The 11271-nt window shown below is 44.3% G+C and overlaps 1 long non-coding RNA gene across 1 annotated transcript; it reads right to left on the bottom strand.

Annotated features, from left to right (window-relative positions):
• Positions 1 to 2596: 2596 nt before the first annotated feature.
• Positions 2597 to 10724, bottom strand: LOC103130000 (uncharacterized). The gene is made up of 4 exons (XR_475156.2): positions 10447 to 10724; positions 6730 to 6836; positions 3914 to 4124; positions 2597 to 2865 (listed from the first exon to the last, which is right to left on the bottom strand). It is a non-coding gene; the product is annotated as an uncharacterized LOC103130000 (long non-coding RNA).
• Positions 10725 to 11271: the final 547 nt, after the last annotated feature.

The raw sequence follows: 11271 nt of genomic DNA, 5'->3' as shown, positions 1-11271 counted from the left end.
ATAACGCCCTGGGCATTTGCCCATATTGCTCATATAAGAAGCCACCACTGTCTGCACCATTAAACATAGCAATTGAGGCAACGCCCTGACGGTAAATAACGCAGAAGAAAAAGTTTGGGAACCACTGGATTATTTTAACACTTAAAACTAGAAAAAACTGCAGCAATTTAACATTTAAACCCTTTTAGAAACAACTAAAGAGAAGATTATTTCATTTCTGCACATCAGAGCAAAAATACATTTTATTATTGATGAGTTACCGATACTTTTTGTTTAAGTTTGATATATTAACAAATTTTGTTAAGTGTTTTTGTAGATTTTCCATTGAACAAAGTTTTAGGTTCCTACAAAAATACTTTCATAATAAATTAACAACAAAAAAGCAAAACAAATTTCTGTGCATTTTTCCTGAATAAAGTGGGGAAAAAAAGATAATTTGAGAGCAAATCAAAATTATATTTGAGTAACTAAAACACTGTAAATGATAAAAATAAAACTGAATCTAAAGTATCGATCTTACCGCGATAGTATTGATCCGATAGTATTGATATTTCTGCTGGACATGTTAATAACTTCATAATCCATCTTGTTTTTGCAGATCTGTTTTGTATTTTACAGGAAGTTGAGTTTGTTTGTGGGTGAGATGCATCGATCAAAGATAATTATATTTCTGCAGCAGTAAAAACATCTGTTTGCGTCGAACCACAGTGGGAACGATCAGATCCTCTTAAGGATCGTAACGTTTCCATCTCACAGCCAGGAGAGTTTAATGGCTGCGTCATCCACCTGGACCTAAATATAACTCCTCACAAGCGGTTTGTCTGTCCAGCCGCAGCAGTAATCTGAGTCTATCAGCAGCAGGAATCGGAGCATCCTGTCGCTTTCCGTTACGACCGGGTCGGGCAGCAGCAGATTAAACGTGTCACATTCATACAGATCCATCACTCTGTCCTTTGTCCCAGCGGATGGGAAACAGCCGTTTGCTTTCCGGAGAGGAGAAGAAGAAGCTGCAGAGCTTCACACAGAAAAGGAAAAGCTGCTCTCAGTTTTCCTTCTGTTGGTAAAAAGCCAAAAATCAAAGATCTGAGGAAACCTGGAGACCAATTTATCATATGCTGCACTCTGCAGCTGCTCTGTCTGCGCTGATGAAGATTTACTCACCTCAGCATGACGAATGCTGCCGGGCATCTGCATCAGTCAGATATCTGTTAGTTATCAGAAACTAACAGATATCTGAGGTTCTCCTGAGTTATTTCTGGAGTTGTACAGTTTTTTATTTTCCGTCTTTTCTCTCCATTGAAGCTCCACCTGGTCTGGCGTTCTGATTGGCTGAGGCTGGCTGACATAATGCTGCCATCACCTGATCCTTCCATCTAACATAGAAACTCCTCCTGTTCAGTTCTTCTGCTCTGTCTTCTCAAACCTGCAGACGGTACTGAGCCAAGTTCTGGTTCTGCTGGAGGTTTCTTCCTGTTAAAGGTGAGTTTTTCCTCTCCACAGTCGCTACATGCATGTTCAGAATGAGGGAGTTCACTGATCTGGGAAACTTTGATTTTCATCTTTGCTTTTCGTAGATAATGCAGTTCTGTTACCATCAACAGCATGACCTTCGTCAGGTCGTGACCTACGTCAAGTCGTGACCTTCGTCAAATCGTGACCTTCGTCAGGTCGTGACCTTCGTCAGGTCGTGACCTTCGTCAAGTCGTGACCTTCGTCAGGCCGTGACCTTCGTCAGGCCGTGACCTTCGTCAGGCCGTGACCTTCGTCAGTTCGTGACCTTCGTCAGGCCGTGACCTTTGTCAGGTCGGGACCTTCGTCAGGTCGTGACCTTCGTCAAATCGTGACCTTCGTCAGGTCGGGACCTTCGTCAGGTCGTGACCTTCGTCAAATCGTGACCTTCGTCAGGCCGTGACCTTCGTCAGTTCGTGACCTTCGTCAGTTCGTGACCTTCGTCAGTTCGTGACCTTCGTCAGGCCGTGACCTACGTCAGGCCGTGACCTACGTCAGGTCGTGACCTTCGTCAGGCCGTGACCTACGTCAGGTCGTGACCTTCGTCAGGCCGTGACCTTCGTCAAATCGTGACCTTCGTCAGTTCGTGACCTTCGTCAGGTCGTGACCTTCGTCAGGTCGTGACCTTCGTCAGGTCGTGACCTTCGTCAAGTCGTGACCTTCGTCAGGTCGTGACCTTCGTCAAGTCGTGACCTTTGTCAAGTCGTGACCTTCATGATGGTGTTCCTCAGGGCTAAAATCCCCTGCATGGGAGAGTTCAGAGGTCAAAACCGCCCAGGTCAGTTGGCAGTGAAACTTTTCTGCTCCTGCTGTAAAAACCCATCACAGCTTCAGCCAACATGTCGGCTCTGCAGGCTGTGATCTGAAGTTCAAGCAGAAAACCACAGTTAAGCTTTTAGAGTGGCCTAGTCAAAGTTCTGTTGGTTCAGGCGGTTCTGTTGGATCAGGCGGTTCTGTTGGGTCAGGCGGTTCTGGTGGGTCAGGCGGTTCTGTTGGATCAGGCGGTTCTGTTGGTTCTGTTGGTTCAGGCGGTTCTGTTGGTTCAGGCGGTTCTGTTGGTTCTGTTGGGTCAGGCGGTTCTGTTGGTTCTGTTGGTTCAGGCGGTTCTGTTGGTTCAGGCGGTTCTGTTGGTTCTGTTGGGTCAGGCGGCGCCGGTGGGAACCAACAGCTGTGTGACTGAAGCTCCTGGTTCTCTCTGTCTCTTGATCAGGTGGTTCTGACCCAACAGAACCGCTGATGAAGCTCCCGTCCTCCTTGTCTTCTTCCCTGGACCTGCAGCTGAAGCTCGGTGCTGGTTGGTCGCCGCAGCGTCTCGTTCCTCTGGCAGCAGCAGGAGAGGAAGAGGCAGGAATGTTCCTGGATGCAGACAAACAGAGGCAGTAAATCACAGACGATGTGTCAGGATATGTTATGTTCGCTGTCATATTTCCTCTCTGCTCTGCACATGCCGGTCCAGTCAAAGGCTGCAGCTTCATCTTCACCCAGCAGAGATTTATAATCTAGAATCTGATGTTGATTTAGAGAACAACAGGAATGATGCAACACTGAGACGCAGTGAGTTTTTAATTGCAGGGTCTGTAATTAATGAACTATGGAATTAGATAAACTGCATATCGACAAAATCAGCAACATTTTCAATTCTGTTATTGGTTATTAATACAAGCTTAATAACCAGGATGTTTATAGTTTTAATCTGTTCTTCATTGAGCCGCTTCAGAAATGTGAGCACTGATATTAGAAATCAATCAGCTGCAGGATTGATTTCTGATTGATCAATACGACGAAACAGAAACATTAGAAATGTTCTGCAGGCCACAGAAGGCCCACTTTGGAACCGCCTCTATGTGGCTCTGAAGGCTCAGGTCAGAGGTCAGAGGTCAGCCTGATCTCTGGTTTCCAGCTGGAAGAACTGAAGCTGACTAGAGCTATAACTCTAGAGCTATAACTCTAGAGCTATAACTCTAGATCTATAACTCTAGATCTATAACTCTAGAGCTATAACTCTAGATCTATAACTCTAGATCTATAACTCTAGATCTATAACTCTAGAGCTATAACTCTAGATCTATAACTCTAGAGCTATAACTCTAGAGCTATAACTCTAGAGTTATAGCTCTAGAGTTATAGCTCTAGATCCAATAGCTTCAGTTTAGTTTCTGTTCAGCAGGAGTTGATCATAATGTAGAGCTGTGCATCATCTGCGTCGTCATGGTAACTGATATTATCATGAGCAGATTAATGAATTAACTCCTGACAGATTATTTTTTCATTTTTGAGGCTTTTAACAAATTCTACACCTTTATGATATTTCAGAGATTATTCTGGAAAAGGAAGAATGAGCAGAAACACGTTGAGGTTTCTGGACGGGATCAAAACAGCAAGAAGAGGAAAAGTTGAGGCTCACAGACTCCAGAGCGACGGACTCTGAGGAGGAGCAGTTCGCTGCTGTTCCATGAGGATTCAGGGAGAAGCAGCCGAATGGCGTCGCTTCACCTGGAGTCTCGGTCAGACGAGGAAATGAAGACATGATGGGATGAGGAAACCAGGAGGAAGTGATGCAGAGAGAGAGGCTCTGATTGGCTGGCTGTCGCCCCGTTCCTCTGCAGCTGTCCGTTCTGTAATTAAATGAAAGCAGAAAAGATGTAAAACAATCTGTCTGAAGCTCTGCAATCAAACTTTCACTGCAGCCGTTATTACTCTATTATCTGAGAGCGTGGACAGTTTCACGGCCCTAAATTACAGGGAACCGGATTCTCTGGTTTTAGAACGACGTGTCTGGTGTTAAAGGAAGTGCAGAACAGAGTTTTGTCTGACTTCCTGTGTTCGTTACGCTCCCAGTAATTACCTGTCACACTCCTGTTTGCTGCAATCACTGTAATTTTCATTCAGAATGGATGACGGCTGTCAGATTAGTCGTCGGGTTCCAGCAACGCGACGCCAAGAATAAAGCAGATTAGCATGTCTGCTGCGCGGCAGATCGTCCTGAAACCCGAGCAGATCAGGGAACATCGATCAGCTTTCAGGCAAAAAGACAAAAAACTCAAAAACTGAACCAAAACGTTACGGCAGTTCATCTTCCATCATGTTTTTTTGTTTGCACTTTGACCTATCGCGATAGAAAAACCTTTGAACCCGAGATGTTCACAGGAACCGGTACCAACCGCAGATCCAGAAGGTTCTGAACGTTGTTGATCTGATTAAATCAGAACCGCAGGAAGAGAAAACAGTAAAACTGCTGAAGGTTTCTGTTTCTGACATGAAATATTAATGATGCAGCGATAACAACACAGACCTCACACCTTCGACCCAGATAAGTCTCAGTTCGCCTCTTAACCATGAGGTGTGTGAGAGGCCGCCTCTGAATGACCTCTGACCTCTGCAGAGCAGCTTTAAAGACGTCAGATTCTGTCAGATGAAGCTGCTCTGCAGGATGACAGAGATGGGAATAAATTATCTGTTGTGATTTTTACATGGGCAGAGATTTAACACTCAGCAGCGCCCCCTCAGTCTGGGTGGAGAACTGCACCATGACGGTTCTGTGTGTTGAGGTAAATGTGGATTGATGACGTGACGTTTGCTTCATTCATTTAGTCTCTCAGCCTGCTGGGAGCCGCTCTGCATACCGCCACGTCTGAATGTGTGTGTGTGCATCATGACACAGTAATAATTCATAAAAATGTCCGTGGTGTGAATTTGTTTTCTGTGTCGAGTGGGTCGGATCCGGTTAGGTTGCATTCACACTTCACTCCTTTTATTTGTTCAACTCGGTTCATATTTCCCTTTTACGTTGTGTGAGTGTGGGCACATATTTCTCTGAGATTAAAAGTGTCTGTTTTAGTGTGTGTGTGTGTGTGTGTGTGTGTGTGTGTGTGTGTGTGTAGGGAGGTCACAACCTATTACTCATGGTGAGCTGTGTTTACTTTCATCCAATAGGAACAACAGTGATGGCTTCCACCACATTATAAGTCGACAGATTAACCAAACACCAGATGAATCATGTTGGAGCAATGGGCTCCTCTCATTGATTTCTGCATAGATTTAATAAGAAGCCCCCAGCAGACCAGACGATCCCCGGCTGCCATCTAAATTAAGCTCTGCAGGATGTAATCACACCTTACTCTACTAAATGGGTCGGATCAGCTCGTAACTGGAGGGCCCCAGGCAGAGTCAGGGGCCTGCAGCTTCCAACAGATACTGAGGTTTAAAGAACTAATCAAAACCTGTAAATATAAAAAACGCTTCACCTTTAAAAAAAAAGATGTTATCAGATTGCTGGCAGCTGAAAAGCTTTGTTTCTACAAACAAATAAAATATGTTTTCTACATATTTATTAAATCCACCACAGTGTGGGACGGGACGATGATCTCCTCCACCTTCTGCTCCCACCGCCGTCACAACCAACCAATCAGAGGCAGGAGGAGGGTCTCAGCACTGCCAATCATCCTCTTGTAAATGCTGCTCATAACTTCCCTCTTGCTCTCTGCTACACTACAGCTTCTTCCCAATAACAGAGCCTGACATGAATGCTAATGCTAGTTAGCATTGCTGCTAATGACAGATAAACACTTTTCCTGGAATGGTAAGTCATTAGCTTACCCTACTACTAGCTTTCCCCACTTACTAGCTTAGTAATGTTAATTTGTGTTATTAGTATTGTTTTCTTCTCCTCTCATTAAACTGTAAAATTAGTCCTTCAAAACAGGCTAATTTGTGTTCAGCTAAACATTCTGCTAATGCTAAAGGTAGCAGCTAGCTTTGCTAATACTGTTAGGAAAAAGGTTGTTTCACGTGAGTCATTCGGGGCTGGACTCATTTCTTCTTCTACTGTTATTTAATATCTAAACTTCATCAGGCAGATATTCATAAGCACACACTGAGAATGAAAACTATTTATTTCCCAGTAATCAGGCGGTGCCCTGACTTGGTAACTTTGATATAATTACTAATTTTGTTAATAATTACTGCTGACATTTATTAATTGGCAGTCTTTGCCCAACCAGACCTTCAGCTGCACAGCAGCCCTGATCTGTGGATGCAGAGAGGAAATGAATGAATGAGGAAAATAAAGGAAAGTCTTTCTGAGGAGAAATGAAATATTTTCCCAGAATCCATCCTGCTTTGCCTTTTTTCTAAATATAATCAGTAATGTTTCTGTCTGCGTGTTTGTTCACTCGTTAGCTACTAAACACAAGAGCTACAGACAATAAATTCACTAATTACATGCTGAACACAGATGTTTAGTTTCGAAGCTCCAGATCAGAATCTTCCAGCTGCTTCAGCCGCAGAAACCCGACCAGACTCTGAAACGTCCTGCAGCCGTCGTCTGCCTGCAACATAAAGCTGCAAATAACAGGGAGACACTTCAAACAGCATATGTTGGGATAATTAGCAACCCAAACAATTAGCATTTTAGACACCTCACCAATTATTTTCAGTTCTGTTCCAGAGAGGAGGAGGCGGAAGGAGAGATGAAGAGGAGAAATGAGGAGCGACTGAAGACAAGCAGAAGGAGCCAGACAGGAGAAGGAAATTTAAAACATTCTCTTTTTTTCAGGGCAGAATCACATTTTTTTTATTTAAGCAGGAAGGTGAAAAATACTCAGGAATATTAACTGATGGAGGAAACAAGTGGTTGTTTCCTCTTGTCAGAACCAGACAGAACCAGAGTCTCATCTATCAGAACCGTCATCGTCACCTTATGTTTAGAACAGGTTCAGATTCAGTTAAAATTACGTTGAGATCAGGTTCATGTGCTGAAGGCTCTACTTTATCTGATGCTTTCATACTGAGCAGTCCTCAGCTTTCTGATTGGCTGCATCTTGACCAGCTATCCTCTCATTGGTTCAGAGAGCCAACAAAATGTTTCGAAACACAATAATTTAGTTTTGATATATTCAGCAGTCCAACAGTGAAAATGTTTGATTATCCGTCTTTTCCTCCAGTCATTCAGATCCGTCTCAACCTGAACCGAATCAATTCTGACAGACTTTAGGGATGATTCACACCGGCCCAGTTCGGTCCACTTTAACCAGTCCGTCTGCCTAGTCAAAGTCCGGCCCACTTGGTGAAGTGTGAATGCTAACTGACCTCTGACTTCTGGTCCTCCAAGTCTCGGTCTGGGTTCGGTTGAAGTGAACTCTGGTTCGGTTTGAATGTGAAAGCCAAGCGGACCAGAGACCGCTCCAAAAGCAGGAAGTGGACTACAGCGCAGGGCATTCTGGGTAAATNCCGTCTTTTCCTCCAGTCATTCAGATCCGTCTCAACCTGAACCGAATCAATTCTGACAGACTTTAGGGATGATTCACACCGGCCCAGTTCGGTCCGCTTTAACCAGTCCGTCTGCCTAGTCAAAGTCTGGCCCACTTGGTGAAGTGTGAATGCTAACTGACCTCTGACCTCTGGTCCTCCAAACCTCAGTCTGGGTTTGGTTTGAATGTGAACGCCAAGCGGACCAAAGACCGCTCCAAAAGCAGGAAGTGGACTACAGCGCAGGGCATTCTGGGTAAATATACAACCAAAGCTAACATGTTAGCCTAGCGCTAGCAGGAGAAATGGCTCCTGGTCTTTAGCCTAAAGAGAAATCCTCCAACCGCTAAAATCCTCCATCTTGTTTCCATCTGGTGAAGAAGGAAGTTGCTCTCAGTGTCTTCAGAGGTTTTTGTGTCGTTTCCTTCAGTGGTTCTTGGTGCAGCGCCCCCACAGGCCAGGAGGGGAACAGGCTGGTTTGACTCAGAACCACAGCAGCTGGAGGTGGAGCAGATGATCTAGGTCCAGTAGAACCGGGTCGACCGGACTGAACGAGGGAAACAGACCGAATCCTTCCTGCTCATTTCCACAGAGACTGGGTGATGAATCGTAAACTCTGCTGCTGTTTCTTCGTCTCGTTGGTTTCTGTTAATCCTGCAGACTTTGACTGTGGGAAGGTTTTCCATTTTCAGGATCTGGTCTCTGCAATGAGCTGAGCCAGAGTAACGTGGACCGATCCGTTTCTACTCAGACATCTTCACTGAAAGACGTCCTCATGTTGTGTCTAAGCTATCGCAGCGTTTTCCCTCTGATGATCAGGAGAAAGATAAATCTCACATCAGCGTTTAAACATTTGAACATGTTGGTGGTTACATCACTAAAACCTGAGGTCTGTCTGCGTTTCTTCACCCATTAACAGACATTTACATGAAAATCTCAGAACTGAAGTTTTCTCCAATAAGGATTCGGGAAATCATTTCCTGTTGATCATCAGTTTTCTGTTTTCTGCCTCGTCCTGCAGGATGAAATATCAATCATCATAACTGATGGGAATCAGATTCCTCCTTCAGATGAAGCGGGAATCAGTCCGGATTTCTTTCCTCTCAGGAGTTTTCCTGCTGATTCGCTTCGGTCCTTTCATGTCTGCTTCAGATCTCGGATTGATCTGTTCGACTCTTCAAGCAGCCGAACTCTTTGATATCAGACAAACAAACAGAATAAAGCAGAAGCTCCGACGTTTCTGTCAGTCGAAGAACTCGGACATTTTTCCTGGAGTTTTTATAAACTGATGACTGAAACAAACTTTAAGTAGGACAATTATTATTTCTAAATCCACCTGGACAGTTTATAACAGCAAAGCCAAGAGGAAACGCATCTCTTTGGTTCTGTTTGGTTCATGATGAAACCTTTTGGGTCACCAGAACTAAACACACCATATATTTAAAAATCTGCTCTGTCATCACAGCAAAGCTGCTCCATGATGCCGTTTACAACCAGATGTGCAGTTCCTCCAGGCGTTTGCTAATTGCTGCTGCCGCTAGTCTAGAGGAGCAGTGAGGAGGAGAAAAGGTTCAACTCTGGTTTATATTTATGACATTTTAACTGAAATACATTTATTAATTTCACGTGTTCCTGATTTTGAAATCAAAACTGGAGAAAAATGTCCGACTCTAAGCTGATCCGATAACTTGAACTCAAACTCTGCAGGTGTCCCAGAATTAAACTTCAGGAGGAAAAACGACGTTTCTCCTGGAATATTTATCATTTCAGTTGTTTTTTTAGGAGGTCAGCTGAGTGCCGTCCTGCAGCAGCTCTGTGTTTCCCTCAAAGGATTCTGGGTATTATGGGCTGGCAGTGTGGGACAGCTCACAGCTGGAGCGTTACCAGTCCGACACCAGGCCCGGTCCAGCATCCCGTCTGATTCCCGTTCAATCCCTTTAGAGCCGGGCCAACCATCTCCGTGGCAACTGGCCGCTGTGGCGCCTCGTTTGTGTTGCTGCAGACGGCGGCTTTCAGACCTCTCAGGTTGTTTTCACTCTTACACTCATTGTCTGGGTTCGTATGGAGCAATCAGGTTCTATCCACTGAAACTGAAATATTGCCTGTATTTCATAAAAAACGATCATCTGAGCAAATTCTTTAACTCCCTTCCTGAACTTTGACTCTGCTTTCTGTTTGGTAAAAAACGCAACCAGCAGGAATTTAAAATGTTTCCAAACATGACAGCAGTGGCGCAAAAAGCCACAAAAACAAACAGATTTCACTCCAACATTCAGATGGGAAATCTCACGAAATGTCTCGAGATCAGACGGGAGTACAGCGTAAACAAACATGGCCGACGATTTGAGTAACGGCAACAGAAAAATAAACACAAAACCAGTTTTTCCATCAGAAAACATCCAGTCAATCCTCAACCTGCCGTCGCCATGGCGACCGCCACATCCAGCTGTTGTTGGTGTTTGGTTATGTTCACCTCAGGACATCTGCTGACTGAACATCAGATGTTTTCAGGTTTCCACACAAAGTAGAAACTGTAAAGAAATTTGACTTTAAGAATAAATAATATCTAAAAACCTCCAAAAGCTCAAAGTCAGACTTTTAATAAAATCTCTGTTCAAACGTTCATAAAGTTTTCCAAGGACGAAGTCAGAATAACTTTCAGAGCCTTTCTGTCCCTGCAGAGACACGCACCTTCAGACAGGATATGAGGTCACAGCGTGATGTATGTCGCCATGCCAACCCTCAGTGGGCGGGCCTCTGGACCACACGGGCACAAATAAATCTCTCGGCATGCAGTGGCTGATGTGATGGCGTCCAGGTGAGCGCGGCTCTGAAAGCTGCGTCCTGTTGATGCTCAACCCAGAATCAACATGCAAATCGGATTAAAGCGCCGGATTGAGTCCAGGTTCTGCAGAATTAGTCCAGTCGCTCCTTCGGACCAGGTGGAAGGAAAAGCTGTCTGACTCCAGGTCCTGAAGTGAAAGTGGTCAGTCAGAGGAACAAAAGGTGAAAAGGTAACGGTAATTTTCTTTATACAGCACATTTTCAATGTGCAATACAAATACAAAGTGCTTAAAAGGTAAAAACACAAAGTGAGTTTCAGTGAAGGTGATTCATCTGGTGACGGATTCACAGAAAGTTTTTCTAGTATAGAAAATGCAGATTCAGCTCAGCACTAAAACTGCATTGAAACTTGATTTATTCTGTTATGTTTCATGGCCAAACAGAGAATCTGAGTCATTTTTTCACCTGTCCAGGAATAATTAGATGAAATAAGCTTTTATTGCTCTGCTGCTGTTAGCAGTAACTAAATCAGTCCAGAGTTCTGCTTTTACCTGCAGTGGCTCTGAGTGGATTTAAATTAGACTTTATGAGGCAAACTGGGATAAATTGGGTTTTTTCACTTAAGAGTTTTTGGGGAACCAGAACTCCATCATCTGCTCCACCTCCAGCTGCTGTGGTTCTGAGTCAAACCAACCTGTTCCCCTCCTGGCCTGTGGGGGCGCTGCACCAAGA

The sequence above is a fragment of the Poecilia formosa genome, unplaced genomic scaffold (assembly GCF_000485575.1).
Source record: "Poecilia formosa unplaced genomic scaffold, Poecilia_formosa-5.1.2 Scaffold597, whole genome shotgun sequence".
NCBI classification, from domain to species: Eukaryota; Metazoa; Chordata; class Actinopteri; order Cyprinodontiformes; family Poeciliidae; genus Poecilia; species Poecilia formosa.
Note: the sequence above shows the minus strand (reverse complement) of the source record. Positions and strands in the feature narration are given on the sequence as shown.